At 38.0% G+C, this 21,776-nt stretch overlaps 1 protein-coding gene across 1 annotated transcript in view; it reads right to left on the bottom strand.

Moving 5' to 3' along the window:
* The window catches only part of LRRC75A (leucine rich repeat containing 75A), a 2,021,773-nt gene that overhangs the window by 282,817 nt on the left and 1,717,180 nt on the right, over nt 1-21,776 (bottom strand). The gene's annotated exons all lie outside the window — the stretch shown is intronic.

Below are 21,776 nucleotides of genomic sequence, written 5' to 3'. Positions count from 1 at the left end.
TCTAACTCCATCATCACAGTTCAGCACTTTAGAAGTACTGTTGATCACTCTGAGTACAATTGGGCTGTGATTGCAAAGCACCTACAGGAACAACTACTGTAAAACTCTCCTAGCTTTCTGCTTGCAGATTCATGCACATCCACATGAATGAACACAAACAACATGTATGAATATTTTCTGCATAGTACATGTACAGCTCTTGCATAAATGCATATGAGCGCCTTGGGACCAATTCCGTTGGTGATGGTGCGCGGTACCAATACCTTTAACATAACAAAACATAACATATAGATGGGGTAACTGCCACTTACCCTGTATAACCTTTAAAAAAAGCTTACTGTCATTTTTCCCATCTGGTATGATCAAGTGTCGCTTGCAAAGCTGACTGCTCTCCAAATTTATATTTACCCACATTACTAACTGTAATCTGCAAACTGTTATTCTCTTCCTTCATTCTGTCATTTGTGTAACCACTGCCACCTATGTATCCACATTTCAACTATAATAGCATTTAATGCATTATAGTGCATAGGATGTACATACACTTTCCTTTCCATACATTCTGGATATTTTACATGCAATCTATCATTTGAACTTCCTTTAGGAATTATTTTAATACTAATCAGACACAGCACACACAGCTGTCTAACAAAGTGTCATTTCATGTTAAAAGATATGAGAAATAACAATATAATTGAGGGAGAAGGCTTTGTAGTGTGTTATAAAATGACACACAGCCAGGATGAGTACATGCATATTTATTCATGCACACATATAGCCAATATCATTTAAAAGGCTCCCAGCTGAAACAACACCACTGCCTCTACAACTGTTCTTCCAATCTAGACAGCTCTCTCATTCCAGCTGGTTGCCCATTCTGTTCAACAATTTACCACAGCATTCAACTATACACAGGTGCAGTCATGTATATCACATCATGTACAACTATGTACAAACAGTGTAGTAAAGCAACACATACAAAAACACCCCCTTCCCTTCAGTCTGCAACACAAGCACCATACCCTTCATTGCAACCCTTACTTTATTTCAGACTCTCCCATATCCAAGCACCACAAGATCACCCAGTAGTTTGCTAATCACCTGCAATCTGGTAAACTTGCTTGGTCTCTTTGACACTTTTCCAGGTTTTCTTATTTGAACCTTCTCCCCTACAACCATCCTGGAGAGTAATAAGATGCTGAACCCATCAAATCCTTCTGCTTTATTTCCCACACCTTCACAAATGCATACATTGCATGCTTTTCCCCACAGTTCCCGTCACTTACCCTCTATAAATAGCAAGAAAAGCATACAGTTATTTATCCTATCTCCTAACATACAATAACACTGCCTTAAAAAGCCAAGTGTGCTCTTTGTGCTTACTATTTTAATCATTTCCAAGGCATGTTCAACTGACAGATTCTAAGTAAAATATACAGAATGCACATAGACAAAGGAAAGTGCATCTACATGCTATGCACAGTTATCAGAAAACACTACTACTGCAAAAACAAATTCATGTCTACATTAACAACAGTGCTATTAACACATGTATTTACTAACTTTTTTCTTTCACAATTGCAGTGAAGACCACTCTCCTGAAAACCTGTAGCGTCTAAAGTACGAACCAGAACTCAGAAGAAACCTACTCTTTCCATCCAACAAAGTAAGTGCAATACTGCCATAATGTTCTAACTGTTACTCATACACTGTAGAATTCTAGTATTGTAGAACAAACAAGTGTAGTAACCCTGCAGCATTAGATTTAGTATTACTGCCTGCCCCTCAGCAGCTGCATACTTTGTTTTGTCATCTGAAGACCAGTATAGTAACACACAAATACGAGAATAGCCTTCCCAACCTAAAGTAACAGCCCATTGCACAATCAGACACCTCTACATACATGCTTACCATCATACTCAGACACCCATGAAAAAAGCACATATACATTGCATAACATCCCAACCCACACTTTGTTTTTTTCTTCAACAGACCCCAAAGCATGCCTACCAAAAAGCAACTCTGGAGAAAGCAACGCAGGAGTAGACAACATCAAAATAAAAGTATCGAAAATAAGCATCCATACAAAAAGTTCAAACAAAACAGTTACACAGTCACCAACCGGAACAAAGCCAGCTTCTCGTAAAGAAACTTTGCCTCCTCTTTCAAAATGTAAAAGTAAACAGAAGGTGATTAAAAAGACTGCAGCTACCACTAGTGCTAACACCAACAATCTCGATGTAGCCACAAGTAAGCATACCAAAATAATTATTTTACAAAAAATGTTCCGCCACAGAGTCCTTCAGAACCTTATAAAAACAAGAAAGAAATCACGCACAACCCTTTAAACCTACCGTAGAAAATTAATCCTAGAAACTCGCATAGGCAGTGCAATACTTCTCAAAGGGAAATATTTACTTTAGTTATAAACAGAATGAAACCACTAACAAAACTAAGTACTAAACTACAAAAAAGACTTCTCAATAACCCGAATATCAACAAAGATAGCTTTGCAAACATCTGTGGAGGTGAATGGACTCACGCCACCAGCACAGAACCATATTTCAATGAAGAAGCATACAAACAAAAGCAAATAAACCCAATTGCCATATATAGCAGTGGACGAGGGTATGAAAACCTAAGAATACCATTATGGAACAAGAAACGCTGCTAACAAAAATATCCCCAGATAACTTAAAAGTATCAACTCTCCATTCCACTGAACCAATGCGTCCAGTCTACAAATGGCCGTGCATATCAATGTGTAACATAGCCAAAAAATCTTTCAGATCTTTACGCCGGTTCCTCAATCAGTATGTGAAGGTAAAGGCAAATTAAAAATGAAACTATTACAAAGTATAGACTCCTGTCCAGTGCGCAAATACACAGGAGTACAAGGACATTCATTAGTCTGCATTTCTGGATTAAAAGTACATCTGCTGAAGTACCAAACCACGTGTTTGTGTGTGTGTGTGTGTGTGTGTGTGTTTTGCCGCATGACTTTTTATAAAAATAGCACAAAAACTGTAGACATAATGTACAAAATAGAAGACAATGAAGATTCCAAGTGGTTCCAATTAGCTTTCTATCTTACAGCAGAAAACAAATACGAAATTACTGACCCCTTAATACTTTGCAGTTATTGCACTGCAAAACTTGACAACAACCAAACACCTTCATGTGCTATCACAAATAACTTGGACTTATTCCCACTACCAAAACCCCTGCAACAACTTAACTTGTATGAGAGCATCATAATTCAAACAGTGCACCCATTTCAAGCAATAATACGCCTTCAACAAAAAAAGGCAAACTTCCTCCTTCTGAATTACTGAAAGGCATTTGTGGCAAAGTAGTTTATTTGCCATTAGATCTCAAAGAAAACTTACATACTGTGGGAGTGCAATGTCCAATAGATCAATCTTTAATTATCTTAGTAAATGGTGTACCTACGAAAGACAAAAAAATTTGGTAACAACTCGTGGACTTACATAAATTTAGATAAGCCCTGCAATATCTAAAATACAATGAATACTATAAAGAAATAAATATTGAAGAAAAGCTGATGGAAACCAGTGAAATAATTCAAGACTCACCAGAAACTGGTCAATGTATTACTTCTAGATCCTGTGTACAGAATCCAATATTTTAGACCATTATACATTTCACCCATTACACTCTAAAGACACCATAGATGATGCACTGGAAAAGTACCAAATGTGACAAGCCAAAAGGTCTCCAATCAGCGTATGGGAAAAAAGTATAGAAGCACATGCCTTTCCTCTACTCTTTCCTACTGGAAAAGGAGGAAGGTACGATGATAGACACATACAAATACAAGCATCACAATACCGCTCTTTACAAATGTATTCCGAAGACCCCATATTCAGACAAAATCTGGAATACATATTGCACCTTCTCTTTTAAAGTGAACTAGCAACTATATGCCACTGAGTTGCACACACATTGAAATCAGGTACCAATTTTCAAAATATGTCAGCTACGCAATTACTAAAGTGCAAGAAAAAGATGAGATTTTACAGTTAAGCATTACAAATCTTTAACAAACATGCGTCATACAAAAGACTACTGGTTCAGGCGCCACAGAGATCTACGCTGTATGATAAGAAACCTTGGAACACCCACTTGGTTTGTGACATTAAGTTGTGCAGAATATGAATGGGAAGATTTACACGATTTCCTACGCATATCAAACAAAAACAAAACAAATATAGATTTAAAAAGAACAGGAGAACTCTGCTCTCTAGATCCTGTAAATGTATCAAGATATTTCCATCATCACTTCATTGCCATGCTACACTTCATTTGTAAAAAACTCCCCTTGGAGAAGTGCAACACTTCTTTTGGAGAAAAGAATACCAAGCCAGAGGAGCACCACACATCCACATGCTTTTGTGGATTAAAGATGCTCCTAAATTTGGTCAAGACAGTGATGCCACTGTTTTGCAGTTCATCCAAAAATATGTCACTTGTGAAATCCCTTCACAAACGACACATAATGACCTTCATGCACAAATTTTAGAATTTCAAAGACACAAATGTGGGAAGTATTGTCATCGCAAATATAAAAACAAAGGGAAATACTACACTCAATGCCGCTTTGGTTTCCTAGACCAGTTTCAACAACAGCTCAAGTAAACAAATTCATGTCTTCAGTTAGACATAGTGTCAAAGGTAATTCACCTAAGAACACATATTACATAAAAAGAACAGAAGGATCAAAATACATCAATGATTACAATGCAATCATTGGCTATTCAATGGAATGCAAATATAGATGTGCAGCACATTGCATACAATTCCACTGCAGTTGCACGATATGTCACAGCCTACTTAACCAAAGAAGAAAACACAGAGCTCCAAGACCTCTGGGATGACATATCATCGGACAAAACACTATCACAAAAATTGTACAGCTTAGGCATAAAAATGCTCTCCCATAGAGAATGTGGCTGCTATGAAGCTGCAGACTGTTTAACCGGTACTGCCTTGTATGGAAAATATGAAAATATAGTATGGCTAAGCCTTGGCCCTGCTAAAGCTAGAAAAAGAGTTCTGAAATCATATGAAGACATAGAAACAATAGCCAAAAATGATCCCAGCAGCCAAGACATTTTGAAAAACAATTTACTAGACGCATACTACCCAAACAGGAGTACCACTTTAGAAACCATGTGTCTATACCACATAGCCCAAAACTTCACATACAAAAATAATATTAAACCAGATGAGAAGAAAGTTAGATACAGAGTGGAAAATTGTGAAGGCAGCTTAGTCAAACTTACCAAACAACGCTTAATTAATCATATCAAATTGTCATTAAAAACTCCTCAACATAAAGAACTGTATTACATGTCCCTGCTACAACTTTTTAAACCATGGAGAAAAGAAGAAGATTTACTAGATACCTATGACTCCTATGCAGACGCTTTCAAATCAAATGAAAGCACTATAACAGACGTAGACTTTACACAGTATAAAACAATGAACAGCAACAAGAAGAAGAACTCCAGGCGCAGCTAGATGTGGACACTCCTGACAATAGTTAACCTTCTGTAATAGGAAACAAGAACCACTTGCACAGCCACTAATAGCAAATGAGGCAGAATTAGCCATGACAGAAGTAGAAAACACCATGTGTCAGCATGAGCAATCTACAGAAGATTTTCCTCTACTAAAATCACTACTAAACAATGAGCAGCATAGCATTTTCCAAGAAATAAAAAAAAAAATTGAACAGGGTGTGCAGCAAGAAAGTATAAATTGTACCTGCCAAGACCACAAACCTATACTGCTATACCCGAGAGGTCAAGCTGGTTCAGGCAAAATATTCTTAATCAAAACCATCAGCAAGTTCCTCCAACAATTGACAAACAACAAACTATCAACTGTTGTAACTGTCCCCACAGGTTTTGCTGCTACAACATAGGCGGTGTCACTTCATACTGATTACTACTCCTTCCAGTAGAACACCAAAACAAATTAGACTATTACAAACTTTTTCCAGAAGCTGCAATTGATCTACACAGAGTTTTCAAACAAATGAAATTGCTGCTAATAGATGAGGTAAGCATGGTTTACAATCTAATGTTAGCCTTCATTCACCTCAGATTACAAGAGGTCCTGAAAACAGACTATTAAGAACTCTTTGGAGGAAAACACATTATAGTTTTCGGAGATCTTCTTCGAATTAACACCAGTTAACGGTGAACCTATTTTCAAAACCTTAGGGCACAAACTATGCCGTTAAACTCTTGGCAGCATAGGAAATGTCAACCTTTGGCAACATTTTCAATACAGAGAATTAACAGAAAACATGCGTCAGTCTGCAGACCTCACATACGCCAACATTTTAAAAAGTATTAGAGTTGGTGTACTATCTCAAGAAGCACAATCTATATTGAAAACCAGGCACATACATGCACTCTATGGCCATAACTCATGTGCTACTGATGTCATGGTACAATTAGCACACAAAACTGTAAACTGTATGTCCTTGATGCCAACTCTTGCAAGTTGTTCAAAATGTAATGAAACAATGTTAAAAAAAAGAAATGCAACCAATAATTCAAATTTGCTCCACAGACATGTGTCAAAACGCCACAACAAGGCTAAACACCTTAGAAAACTCTATCTCTAACACAGCTGGTTTGGAGAAAATATTAAAATTATCTTTAAACTGAAGAGTAATGCTTAAACATAACTTTGACATGGGCCAAGGACTAGTTAATGGAGCACTTGGTACAGCTGTTGGCTTTCAAACATAACCACGTGACAACAACATTCATTTTGTCAATATTCTCTTTGACAAAGTATCAGAAGTTAAAAGGATAGGACGCTCAACAGCCCGCTTCCTTCTTTTCAAAGACATGTATGTACGCAGAGAACAATATTATATTACTCTAGCATATGCAGTCACCATTCACAAATCACAAGGTCTTACCCTAGATAAACCATTGATAAATATTGGTAGCACATTGTTTAAAGAAGGCATGAGCTATGTAGCACTATCACGCTTACATACACTTGACAGACTATTTCTAATCAACTTTGATGCAAGTAAAGTAAATGATGATATTCCGTCCATTCTATAATACAATAGACTGCGTCCACTCTACACCCCCATCCAAAAATCTATCCTGTTCTGCAAAAAGCAAAGCTTAGTAAAAGAAAACTACTCACTCTCAAATTATGCAGGATCTCACAGCAATTCCTCCAAAGAAATTAAAAGAAGCTACTACTTCATCAAAGACCACAACCAAAGAAGAATCTCCTGCACAGACAAAGTCAACTACCTCTACAAAGAAACAATGTGCACTCCGAACAAATGACTTGGACACAGAACTGTCAGGTCCATTCAAATTTTCAAATACAACTGGTGTAAATTGCTATGCAAATATAGCAATCAATATTCTATTCGAATACACCAATTATTAACAACATTTACTTACGCGCGACAGACCAATTGTGCTTGCAAATGTTAGCCCTTCATAGAAATGCAACCAACAATCCTGACAACACTTACAGTGTTTCTGGAATAAGGCTGGAATTTGACTACTGTGCTGGAATGGTCAAATTCACTATAAACAAACAAGAAGACCACAATAATTTCTAATGTACTTACTACAAGTATTAGAAACCAAAAACATACCTATAAATTAAATCTTATAGATTTCATACATGTGGAAACATACATGCACTCTTTGCAGCCATGCCACACAAGAAGAAGTTCCTAATGAACGCTTTGTATATGTATCCATACCTAACTGTGAATCCATTCCATTTCAGCAACTTGTACAAAATGCAAACCATAGCAGATTATGTACTACCTGCAATTCAGATAATCGCTCCACTTTAAAAATACAGACAGATAGTATATACATAATAGTAATGCTTTTACGTTACAATGCAGATGGTACCAAAAACAACTGCAAGTTGACTGGATTCACACATGGTCAAGTATCACTTGGTAAGAAAACCTTCACAACAATAGGTTTAATCTACCACGCAGGAGTCACGATACAATGCATATAAAAAAAAGAATTGTGGATGGTTCAAATGTAACGATATTACCATTACTCTAAAACAGAGATTACCAAAAAATCTTGTAAATGCTTACTGAATATTCTTAAAACCAAAATGTTATAACTTATCTGTGTATGAACATAAACAAAAGTTCAACTTCAAAACCATGAACAGTTAGAATACGCCAATAGGTATCTAACTGCCCCAAGATTATTCAACAAGCAAACAGATAAATGAATACAACTAAAATGAAACAAGAAATAAACAGTTAGAATACGCCAACAGGTATCTAACTGCCCCAAGATTCTGCAACAAGCAAACATATAAATGATTACCACTGAAATGAAACAAAAAATAAACTGTTAGAATACGCCAACAGGTATCCAACTGCCCCAAAAATCTGCAACAAGCCAAGAGATAGATGAATACCACTAAAATGGAAACAGAAATAAACAAATAGAATACACCAACTGCTATCTAATTGCAACAATACTACCATCACTTCCAAATAAAAAAAATACACCTAGTCAATTCCTCCTACTGAAATCAATGAAAGAAATATATTGTACCACAACGTAGAATGTTTTTTTTAATCCAGCATGGATTTCTTTCCCACAGACCCAATGATTTAACAAACAAACACAGGAACTGAGTAAATTGCACAGTACACTGGTTTGAACTATAGTACCTCTAAAGTACTAACTATGTGGGTCAACAAAATACAGAAATGTCTACTATGCAATGCAATACTCATTATAAACTACCTACACTAACGTGATTTTTTATTTTATCACAGTGCTCCAACTACCCATGTCATGAAAAAACTACAAACAACCACAAAAAGTCAAACAGTAAGTAAATAATGATTGGACTCACAAACACCACAGCATAACACACCCATTCAAGCAAACACCTGACCATGGACCACAATCCAAAATGTTTGCTTTCATGGGTATCTTATGCTGCAGTGCTTGTTGCCAAACACTGCCATCTTGACTGCATAGCCTGGCCAAAACTCTACATACAGCCTCAACAAAGGAAACATTAATTATATAATGATTAGACTCACAAACACTGCACCATAACACAGCCATGCAAACAAACAACTCACTAATATACAATCCAAAATGCCTACAGTCTTCAATACCAACATTTTGAACACAGTGCAAGACTTTCTCAACGAAAGGACATCAAGTTCCTTTACAAACCGCACTCCACAGTACCAACGATATATTTCCTTCCCAAAGTCCATAAATGTATTTTCAAACCTCCAGGCAGACCCATTGTCACACTCACAGGTTTGCTGTTAGAAAATATATCTAAATACATCGACAAATCTCTCTTTCCCTTTGTTCTCACATTGCCGTCGTATTTAAGGGACACTAAGGACTTTCTGTCAAAAATCAACGAATTGCCATGTGACCCCAACTTCATTCTGGCCACTCTGGACGTAGTGTCATTATACACATCTATAACACACGAACAAGGTATGAAGGCATGCCCACATTATCTAAACACCAGATCATTAAATTACACCCTACATTCGGAAATGATCCTGGCCATGATTCATTTTTGTTTGACTAATGACGTATTTCTATTCAATCAATCAAAAATACTTCAAACAAAAACAGGGCACTGCGATTGGCACTACCTTGCCCTGCCCTATGCAAACCTTACAATGGGATACTGGGAAAGGTATGAGGCTTGGAAAGAAGAAAACAAAATGTTTACAAATAATGTAATCATGTGGCATCACTACATTGACGACTTATTCATTATTAATTGTTATTATTAAGAGCTCTCCCAGCAAATGGATGGACTTTGTGAAACATCTAAACATCAATAATTTCAACTTCAAATTTACAGAGACACATAGTCCTAAAGAGGTGGTTTTCCTGGATGTGACAGGCCTCATCGAAGATGGCAAAATCAAAATACAATTGTTTCGGAAACCCACAGGAGTTAATGCTCCATTACATGCTAAGAGTGCACACTGTCAGAATCTGATTTGGAGCATTCCATACAGCAAATTTATTCGACTACGCAGGAATTGCTCCGAGATTGGAACATATGATGTAGAAAGTAAAATCACAGCATTGGGCTTTAAGAAACAATGCTACCCAAAACAAATTATTCAATGTGCATATTTGAAGGCACGTCAGTGTGACAGATCGCTGTTATTACTCGATCATAAGAACATAACTAGGAGTTGGGCCAATGAGGAAGCAACCCGTTTGATAATACTTTATGGACAATCAGTAAGGGCAGTCAAAACCATCATCCGCCGACATTGGAACTCACTTGTGGTTGACAATGATCTTAGACAATCACTGGGCACCCATCCAAACTTTTCATTTCGGAAATGCCAGTTCATTAAAGATAAACTAGTCAGCAGCTTTATGGCACCAGAAGTAATTCCCAATCAACATACTTAGTTGAACCTGAGAAGCAAGGGTTTCTTCAAATGCACAAAATGCAAGATATGCGAATTTGCAGATGAGTGCTCTGTATATTTAAATCCAGTACTCAAAAAATCCATCACCATTATGGAAAGAATCACCTGTGGATCAGAGTATATTGTATATGCACTTAAATGCACCTGCAATAAATGGTACATAGGGAGCACCAAATGCAAACTAAAAATATGTATTCAACAGCATGTCAGAGCAATTAAGAATTGTGACTTTACATACCCTAAAGCCAAAAACTTTTGGGAAAAACATGAAGGGAAGCTATGTGACTTCTCGTTTTCTGGTCTGCGACAAATCAATATTGGACCAAAGGGAGGAAACAGAGAAAAACTGTTGAGGCAACAGGAGACACGATACATCATCGATTTTGAGAGTAAAACTCTGTCAGGACACAATATCGATGAGGAACTTTATACCTTCTTGGGTGAATGACATCAAATTAAAGAACATCTAAGTCGACACGATATCCGATCTTACGTTTCTCTCAAATTCTTTTGAAAGATGTGGCTATATCAGAAATATACATACTATAGATGAGCTAATGCATTTTAGGAAATTATGTTGTTATCTGTACCTGTGAAGCATTTGCTTTCTAATTCTCTTATCTTTATTTCTTTTTTTCTTTTCTCTTGCAATATTTTAACCACTCCCACCGATGATTTGTATGTTGGGAGCGTTTTTAGATTTATATTATGACACCAGCCTAATCCTCTAGATATAATCCGCTGTGGGATGCTTTGTTGCCCGTAACCTAAAACCCCTTAAGTGTTGGTCCACCTTTACTCTGCCAATCATTAGGGGCACTTTGCCACCGTACATGGAGATATAGTAAATTTAAAATACTTAGAATACTTAGAAACATGGAGATCTAGCATGGTAAAATGGGGATATTACCCTCTTATTTTTACCTCTTAGCTATCCATCAATACTAGTGCATTGATCTGTTATATTCAATATAGATAATGACAGTGTGTTGTCCTGAGAAAGGATTATGGAAATCATTATTTAAATTCCGCACATGAAATTGAATCATGCACTTTAGGATGTAATTAGATGCAGTTTATATACTATTAGAATTTGAAGCATTCACTGTGCACATTATGGTAGTTGTATGTAAACATGAGATGCTGCCCATATCCAGTTAGATTTGGAGGCTTGCACTATGCACTTTATGGAAGTTGGATGCAGAAAATAGATTCTGCTCATATCCAGTCAGATTTTGAGGCTTGCACTACGCACTTTATGGAAGTTGTATTTAGAGCATGGCATCTTGTACTTCACTCTACCATCATGCACAGCGGATAACACTGAAGGCTCTAAAACTGACATTATGCACTTAGTCACAAATGTGATACAATTGTCATAAGAAGATACCTTAAGATATGTTATGAACACAATCAAGGCATGGTACATCGTGAAATGCACTAAGCACTTTATGATGTTGGCATCGGGCCCGGATATGAGAGTAGTGGGAATCGCATTTGGCATTCTTTGATTGTTCCAAGTCATTATGACCGTATATGTGATCTATTGGGATTGCAGAGTGAAACTTTTCCAATGTTCCAAGCCATTATGATCGTCTATTTGACAGAGTGCTGAGGATATTAGCATTGCATGCTTGCATGAAGTAAGATACAGAGGTATGGGCAATCCTTACATTGTTAACTGTGAATTAATGTCTAATGAACTTGAAGGGGGTGCCTGTTTCGAACATATTAGGCGAATGGAACGCGGAGCAACCACTGCAATGGTGGGTTAAATCCTGCTATTATACATGACTAATGGAAAGCGGATCCAGTCCCCTTTCTATTTTTATGGAGAGGTGACTGGGAAAGGAATAAAGGCGTGTCTATCACAAAGGTAAGATCAAGTGACCAAGCTTCAAGTAGTAGTGAAATGCATCATCCTTTGTTGGCTTTCCGCTGTTTGTCAGGCTGGGCGAGGCCTGGAAGTATCAATGATTTTAAAACTACATTTTTTTTAACATTAAAGGACATTTTAAACCTATTGGACTGCGGTGCAATTTGTGGGATATACTGGAACTTGATTTCTCTTTATTCACTTCGAGAGTGCGGCTCAGGACTACGTCTGTGTAGAAAGGTTTGGAATATATATATATATATATATATATATATATATATATATATATATATATATATATATATATATATATATTCAATGAAAACACTTTGCTAAAGGGAAGTAATGGTTAAGTTGCACTAATAAAAACCTATGAAATTCAATGAAGAAACTTTGTTAAGGGGACGTTATTGTTAAGTTGCACTGATAAAAAATATGAAATTCACTGAAAAAACTTTGTTAAAGGGATGTTATGTTTAAGTTGGAGTAATAAAAACCTATGAAATTCAATGAAAAACCTTTGTTAAAGGGACATTATGGTTACAAGCAAAACCAAAAAACCCCAGAAATTCGCCAGTTATGGTAAACTAAGCAAAAATAAAAATAACTTGTGCCACCACCGTGAACTGCTAACACCAACACCCAGGACGAGATATAACCGTGGTTATAACAGGAATAACCGGGGTTGACCATAAAGGAGTAGTGCAAAAAATGGCATTTGGAAGAGGAAAAAATTATGAAATGGCATCAGGCTAGATGTGTGGAGTGAGAAAGAGGACACCATGTGAAATTGGGAGTTGGAGTACCTGGGGGCAAAGTTCAGAGCTTGAACATATTTGCATAAGTGGGGTTATTCGGCGGGATAACCGTGGTTAATAAAAGTGTGTTATACAAAAATAACTGCGATTATTTGCAGCCGGTTACAGATAACCAAAGGTCATGACTAGTGTCCCGTAGTGTTTTACAATATACACTGGGCATGGTCAAAGGCAGTGCTCACTAGTCTAATGGGACCAAAATACATGTAAGGAGACCTACTGGGGGAACATTTACAGTGCAGACAGCCAAAGGCCATGACTAATGGCCCGGTAGTGTTTTAAAATATACCGTGGGCACAGCCAGAGGACATGCTCACTGGCCAGGGCCAAAAGCCCTAGCTAGTGGGCCTGAATGACATGAATAGTGGCCACTGCTACAGGTCATGGCCAGCTAGTGGGTTCAAAAGAAACATATTGGGGGAACATGTACAGTGTACACGGCCGAATGGCATGTCTAGTGGCTGGTAACAAAAACATAGGATAACAAAACCCTTGAAATTCACTAAACATTTTTTTTTGTTAAGGTGCAGTTAAGTTGCACACATTTAACGCGACAAAGCCGTTGCAATTCAGTGGATGTGGAAAGTCATGACAAGCTTAACTCAGTCTGTTCCCATTGCAAATCCATGAGCATATTATAAGAGAAGAAATTCACAATGATGCACAAAATGGCATTATTGGGGACATAGCATTATGGGGACATCAACGGGAGAATTAAGCTTGTCATGACTTCAACATCTTCTGAACTTCAAGGGTTTTGTTGTGTTAAATCTTCACAATTTAACTGCACCGTAACTACGTTTTTTTTTGGTGGATATATATATATATGTATATATATATATATATATTCACTGAAAAAACTTTTTTAAAGGGACGTTATGGTTATGTTGGACTCATAAAAACCTTTGAAATTCAAAGAACAAGTGATGTTATCGTTTCAAGTAAAATCGAAAAACCCCAGAAATTCACCAGGTATGGTAAGCTAAACAACCATAACTCGTGCCACCACCGTGCACTGCTAAGACTAACATCCAGGACATCAAAGATGACATCACAAATGTCATTGATGACATCACTTATGACATCACATGTGAAATACATTTTGATGAAAAGTCCCTACAAGGAGATGTGTTTATATTGTTGGTAACATGATGTCAGGGATGATCGGGATACCTATCACAAACTATTTAATCTATTAAAGAATGTACTCATCTAATATCATTGTATTGGAGTGTTGTCGTTAATACAGAAACCTAATCATATATAAACATAGGAAATGACTGCAGCATGCACCATAGAAGTACACTATTTATAATCTTGTAATTTTGGATAGTACAATAATGAATGCTACCGTATCAGAGTTTTGAGAATTGTTAAACATGTTATAACTAGCTAAAAATTCAAGACTTACAGCACTTGTGCTGGTACAAACAATATATATGAAGAACCACAATGCATATAAGTCAGAGGCACATACAGGGAAACTAAGATAAAGAAGAAAGAAACTGCATCATCAGAAAATGTTAATGACATTAAAGTTTGTCTTAAAGATATATAGCACCTTTTCCAATGTTATCATTCTGACTGCCAGTGAACAAAACCACATGGCCTATATATGTCAATAAACAAAAACAAGTGGCCCAGATATGTGATGTCATCTTTGATGTCCTGGGTGTTAGTCTTAGCAGTGCACGGTGGTGGCGCGAGTTATGGTTGTTTAGCTTACCATAACTGGAACATTTCTGGGGTTTTTTTTCCGATTTTACTTGAAACTATAACGTTCCTTTAACAAAATTTTTTCATTGAATTTCATAGGTTTTCATTAGTGCAACTTAACTATAACGTCCCTTTAACAAAGTTTTTTAATTGAATTACATCGGTTTCTATTGGTGCAACTTAACCATAACATCCCTTTAACAAAGTTTTTTCATTGAATTTCATAGGTTTTTATTAGTCCAACTTAACTAAAATGCCCCTTTAACAAAGTTTTTTCAGTGAATTTCATAGGTTTTTACCAGTTCATGCTATTTTCCTATAATTTACTAATATCATGCTTACCCAATATAGCAATGTTTGTGTCCAATTTACAAATTGTCACCTTAAAACTCTGCCATTTCCCACCTTCTGGAATCATTTTTAACACTTCCATACACTTTTTGAAACTATTTCAACTAGTTTTGCATTCGTAGACATCTATGAACATCTGACTTCATAGCGGACCTTCCGGACACTGCCACATGAGCATACGCTGGCACGTGGCGTGATGACGTGTCTGCGAATCCGTCCGCACTTCACAATATGATCTCTGCTTCGCGGACAGTTCCGAACTGCATTTTCTACTGATCTAGGAACTTTCAACTTCAAAATTTCCCTTGCGCAGTTCTAACACCTATTCCTACTCATTATCCATTAACAATCTAGTACACAGTAGATACATGTAGCAAAACTGCTATTTATCTTAAAATGGCATCAGCAAATGCCATCCTTCCTCTCCAAGAGCCACCACCACTGCTGTAATCAGGGAGCATGAGAAACACTGCCCCTTACCTTAGAAATAACACACGCGCAATATTTTCCCTTGTCCTCCTACCCCTCCATATTAGTGTTTGGTTCCTCTTCCCTCATTTCCCTCCACACCTTTCGTTCTCAGCTCTCCTGCCAAAAGAAATACATCCAAAAACAACAAAAGACATATTCCTTTAGGCACCACCTTCCACAGTTAAAAAATAGAACTAAAAAAACATGTATAGACTCCATCTAGTTTATATTTCTCAGTAAAGTACATAGACTCAATACGATTTTCCAACATTTCCATTTGCATTTTGTGTTATGCTAACGGGAATATTGTGGCGTTCATCCTCCGTTCAAGGGACTGGAACGGTGGATACTGGCCCAGCAGCCCAAGCTATCAGCTCAAGCGAAGCGAGGGTGGATAACGAGGTCTCTGGACCATTCCATTATACCCCCATTCCAGCCCCTGAAATGGGGGATCAAGGCCATTAGCACCCTAGGTTCCCAAAGTGGGAACCCGGGGTGCTAAAAAGGAGGATTTTTCTTCCTACACCGCATAATATGTCCCGGTGTAGGAAGGAAAATCCTTTTCCAAGATGGCCACCATGGAAAGGGAAGGCGAGGGTTCCATAAAGGGCCCCTCTTCGCTTTCGATTGCAGCCTGCAGAAGGCAAAAAGAGAACCCTATGACCATATTACCACAAGCATATTTTTCTTCCCTTTCGGATCTACCCTAATTTCAAATAACTGTACCACAAAGTTAGTCCCAGGTGGGCATGGCCACTTTAATCCTATGTTTTGTCCCTTGTGGTCATGGCCAGAAGCCAGATTATCCGGATCATGACCTTATTCCATGACCCGGACAATCTGGCCACTGCCCCAGGTCACAGGCTACCCCTCAGTCACTAAAGGTATAACGCTATTTTTTGTAGCTACATTATGAAACTTGTCAAATCATAAAACACTGGCACATTTGCAAAACCATGCATGTAGATCCTTGCCAATGCTCCTTCCGCAAGTTTGCTGGAAATCCACCCATGTTTTATTTTTTCAAAAGTGTCAAATGTATGCACATACAATCATCATATAATCTAGCCCCCACGTGACAAAATCCATTCAGACTTTACGAAAACATCCATATCTAGATGTATAATCTTTTTGCCAACCTTTGTGTAGATGTGTTAAATGGCACCACATTTATAAGCCTTGACAATATTTTGGGACCCCCCTCTAATTTTGCTGCCTGTTGACAGAATCCCACCAAACTTCGTAAAAACACGTATATCTAGATCTATTAACAGTTTGCCAAATGAAGTGTAGATTCATCAAATGGCACCTCATTTATAAGCCTTTACATTATTTTGGGACCCTCCCCTGTAATTTTGCCCCCTCTTCACAAAATCCCACCAAACTTAGCAAAAACATTCATATCTAAATGTATTATCAGTTTCCCAAATTAAGTGTAGATTCGTCAAATGGCACCTTATTTATAAGCCTTTACATTATTTAGGGACCCGCCCTCTAATTTTGCCCCCTCATGACAGAATCCCACCAAACTTTGCATACTCACTCAGTTCCATTAAGTAGTGCCAAAGTTATAAGCAATCCACGAACTGCATTTCACCAACCCTGTGATGCTGAGGTGTCTGCAAACTTTTCAGGACTGTTCGTGAACATCCGAAATGTTCGTGTACTTTTGTGGCAAAAAAAATTTTTTTTATTGCTTCTTGCAGCCATATCCCATCCCATCCTCATCACCCCTCACCTCAGAGATTATTTGATAAATTTGACAAATACAATGTTGTGTTTTTTAATATGTTTTTACTGCGATGTCCAAGATGGCAGGCGTTTCCAAAAATCTGACGCACTTCACGCTCTTCACCATCCAATCAGTGAACACGTTGCAAGTCCGTGGACATGACGCAAGCTGATTAACCAATCGGTGTCCTGTCCGCGAAGCGAACAGGGAAGTGTGTCCGCGGAGCGGACATAGATATCACTAATTTTTGTGACCTACTTTTTGGTGGTTTTAAAAAAACTACTGGACGGATTTTCACCAAATTTACAAAAACACGCTTTCGGGATCAAGCCACTGCTCCTGCTGGAAATTTGGTGCAAATTCGGCAAGTGGTTTGGGCTGGAGGCATGAGCAAAGTTATTTAGTATACAAAACATGTGGAATACTATACTTCCTATATTCCCTTATTCACCAAACTGAAAAATCTTATGTCCTATTATCCATAATCTGTGACACCTCCCTACAGTTGTGACAGTATAGTGAATGGCATATATATGTATATGTTTTGGCAAATAGAACATCCCTTTGTAGCCGCAGTCTCAAAGCTAGTGCTTACGAACGGTATCTGGCGAGCCCATTTCTCTTTCAAATTACTTGAATTTTTTCCTGCCCCCAGCATCTCTCCCATTCCTTGTACTCCTCTGCACTCATCCCCTGGGCCCCTTCCAAAACCAAACCCCAGACACTGTTTGTTATACCTTGTCTTCATATTTCTCTGGTGCTCTGAGATGGTTTAGATTTTCAATGCTTTTCTCTGTACTTTGTAATGTGATTTTGAGTTGGTTTGGAGGAATGAATGGACTGTGGTGATAGGCACACCTCTACTTGGTACCACAGAGAGCAACATATTAATATGCTCTACTATGTTGCCTAATATGTTTGAATGTTTAAAGTTTGGTGTTGCACATGTTTTGTATGTAAATTGTTAAGAGCATGTTTTGTGCAACTTAGTGCCTAATAGACCAGCAGGTCTGGGTCCAGAGCACTGTACATAATTCAGTCTTTCTTTGCATTGCCTTTCCCTTATTCACCAAACTGAAAAAGTGTATGGCACATGTTCCGTAATCTGTGACAACACCCCACAGTAGTGACAGTATAGTGAATTGCATATATATGTATATGTTATGGCAAATACAACAGCCCTTTGTAGCCTCAGTCTTAAAGGTAGTGTTTGACAATGGTGCCTGGCGTGCCCCTCTCACTTTCAAATTACTTGAATTCTTTCCCTGCCCCTAGCATCTCCCCCCCACTCACTGTACTCCTCTGCACCCACCCCCTGGGCACATGCCACGTCCCGGTCTTTTGTGGATGACTGGCATGGAAAGGGGACTGTGAAGATTAGCCAATCAGGTTTGCTGGGTGTGGTGTACATGAAGAGAGGTGGGGAATTTTGTTTGCAGTAGTTGTGGGAGCACTGACAATGGCTATGGCTATGTGTTTGAGAAGGCAGACTGTGGATTTTGGGGGACTCTTCAATTCAGTCATTGAACGTGTATGGTGAAAATCATGGTATCTTTAGAAGTATTGGATTGGCAGAAGTGGAGCTTTTGTGGCATGTAGTTTGTGGCTTAAACAGGGAAAGCTTGTTTTCATTCTGTGAGAGTATTGCTCACTTTAAATGTACAGACATTGTAATTGTGCATTGTGGAGGGGACAGTTTGGGGTTTGTGACTCCAGTGTATTTGCAGGTTGCCCTGAAGGATTTCTTTAAAAGCCTAATGGAACTGTTTCATGCTGCCAAGATGTTTTTTTTTCTGAAATAAATCAGAGGCAAACATGGAGATGTCCAACAAACTTTTTCAGTCCACAAATGGAAGAATCAAGGCAGCTTGCCCATAAAGCTGTGTCAGCTTTTGTATATGCTACAGGAATGTCATCTTTTGAGAATGACAATATAAGGTCTGATGGGGTGAATTATTTTTGTCAAGATGGAGTTGTCGGATATGCAATTTTCCTTTACAATGTTATGAATGCATTGAAAAAGCTCCTGTAAGAAAATTGTAAGGGAAGATGTAGAGTGTACAGTACTACTGTACATAAAAGCAAAACAAAAGGTGTTTGTTAACAAACCACCCAAACAGAAGGTTCTTTTCAGAGCCACCACTAAAGATTAAATAACTTAAATTGTGTTTAATTCCCGCCACCACTCCTGTGAGTAGCTGCGATGTTAACGGACCCACAGTAGTCCGCGGATGGCAAGTGCTATATCTGGGTCTTTTAAAGTTGCCTGGCATTGAAAAGGGACAACGGGGACCGCAGACAGTCGTGGATGTCTGCACCCATTGGAGGATCAGCCAATCAGGTTTCCTGGGGCTGGTGGCGAGGAAGAGGGGGTAGCAGGAGTTTTGATAGTATGAGTTGTGAGGACTGAAAAAGGCCATGGCAATGTCTTTCAGAAGGCAGTGTGTTTGGATTTTGGGGGACTCTCGGGTCCATTGGTTGAAGGTGTATGCTGAGCACTATGGAAAGGCCTACATTTTGGATTCCCTGAATTGGTAGTGTTCTGGTATGGAGTGCGTAACATGACGTGGGTTGACTTGCTCCCATTTTGTGCAAATATGGTTGAATTGAAACATCTGAATATTATTATTGTTGATTGTGGAGGAAACAGTTTGGGGTACGTGAATGGAATTTCATTGCTGTTTGCAATGAAGGCGACATTGGGAAAATTGAAGGAAATGTTCAAAAATTATTTTTTCACGTATTGCCCAGAGACAGATATGGATGCACTCGAGTTTATTTGGTCCACAAATGGAAAAAGCGAGGTGCAACGTCAACAGAGATGTGTGCTTTTCTGCAAGATATTGGCATGACATTGTTTCATAATGAGAACATTACAGTTGATATTGCCAACATTTTCTCCCAGAGTTGCAGTCCCTCCAACTGATGTGGGTAATCAGATTTTTGGTGAAAGTGAAAAGAAACCATTATATTCAGTAAAATATTTCCTAGTTCAGTTTGTATAACCAAAAATGCAAAAAAATATATAAAGGCCAAAAACAAAAAAAGAGGTTCTATTAAGAGCCACCATTTTTTAACACAAAACAATTAAAATGATTTAATTTCTCCCACCCCACGCCTGGAATTTTTTAAATGTCCATGGACTACCACACTATCTACAGACTATGCAAGCTTCACAGGGGGCTTTGACTTGTTTTCCCACTTCTACTTTTTTTACAGTGAAAGGTGGCTCCCAAAGGAACCTTATTTCTTTGTGTTTTTTTGGTTTTGTCATTTTTTTTGCCTTTTTTTTAGGAGAGGCACGCAAGGGAAACTGGACAATTTGGACTTCTGCATCCTGCTGCAGTTTCCACTCTTTTGGACCATTACACAATTCATCCATTGCCTTACAATGAAAGCATAGATGATGCACTAGAAACTTACCAAATGCGACAAACCAAAGGGTCACCAATGAGCATATGGGAAAAAACTATAGAAGCACGTGCTTTTCCACTGCTATTTCCTACTGGCAAAGGTGGAAGATACGATGATAGACCCACTCAGATTATTACATCAGAATACCGCTCATTACAAATTTATTTGCAAGATCCCAAATTTAGACAAAATGTGGAATACATATTCCACCTACTCTTTGAAAGTGAACTAGCAACCCTATGTTATGGAGTTGCACACATTTTGAAATCTGGAACCCACTTTGAAAATATTTCAGCTATGCAATTAATACAAAAAGTACAAGAAAAAGGTTTACAATCAAGTATAACAAATCTGTTTGCAAACATGCGTGGTACAAAAGAATACTGGTTCAATATGGCACAGAGACGTATGCTATATGATCAGAAACCTTTGACCACCGACTTGGTTTGTTACACTAAGTTGTGCAGAATATGCATGGGAAGATTTACATGAGTTCCTACGCATATCAAACAACAACAAAACCAACATAGATATATTAACACCTGGAGAACTTTGCTCTCTAGATCCATTTAATGTGTCAAGATATTTCCATCATCGTTTCATTGCAATGCGACACTTTATTTGCAATAAAACTGTTCCTCCCCTCGGAGAAGTGCAACCCTTCTTTTGGAGAAAAGAATACCAAGCGAGAGGAGCACCACATATTCACATGCTTTCATGGATCAAAGGTGCACCTAAATTTGGTCACGACAGTGATGCCACTGTTTTGCAGTTCATCCAAAAATATGTCACTTGTGAAATCCCTTCACAACAGACACATAGTGAGCTGCATGGGCAGATTTTACAATTTCAAAGACACAAATGTGGCAAATATTGTCGTCGCAAATACAAAAGCAA

The sequence above is a fragment of the Ambystoma mexicanum genome, chromosome 9 (genome assembly GCF_040938575.1).
Source record: "Ambystoma mexicanum isolate Mex_15411 chromosome 9, UKY_AmexF1_1, whole genome shotgun sequence".
Classification (NCBI taxonomy): domain Eukaryota; kingdom Metazoa; phylum Chordata; class Amphibia; order Caudata; family Ambystomatidae; genus Ambystoma; species Ambystoma mexicanum.
This window is presented reverse-complemented; position numbering and strand designations above follow the sequence as displayed.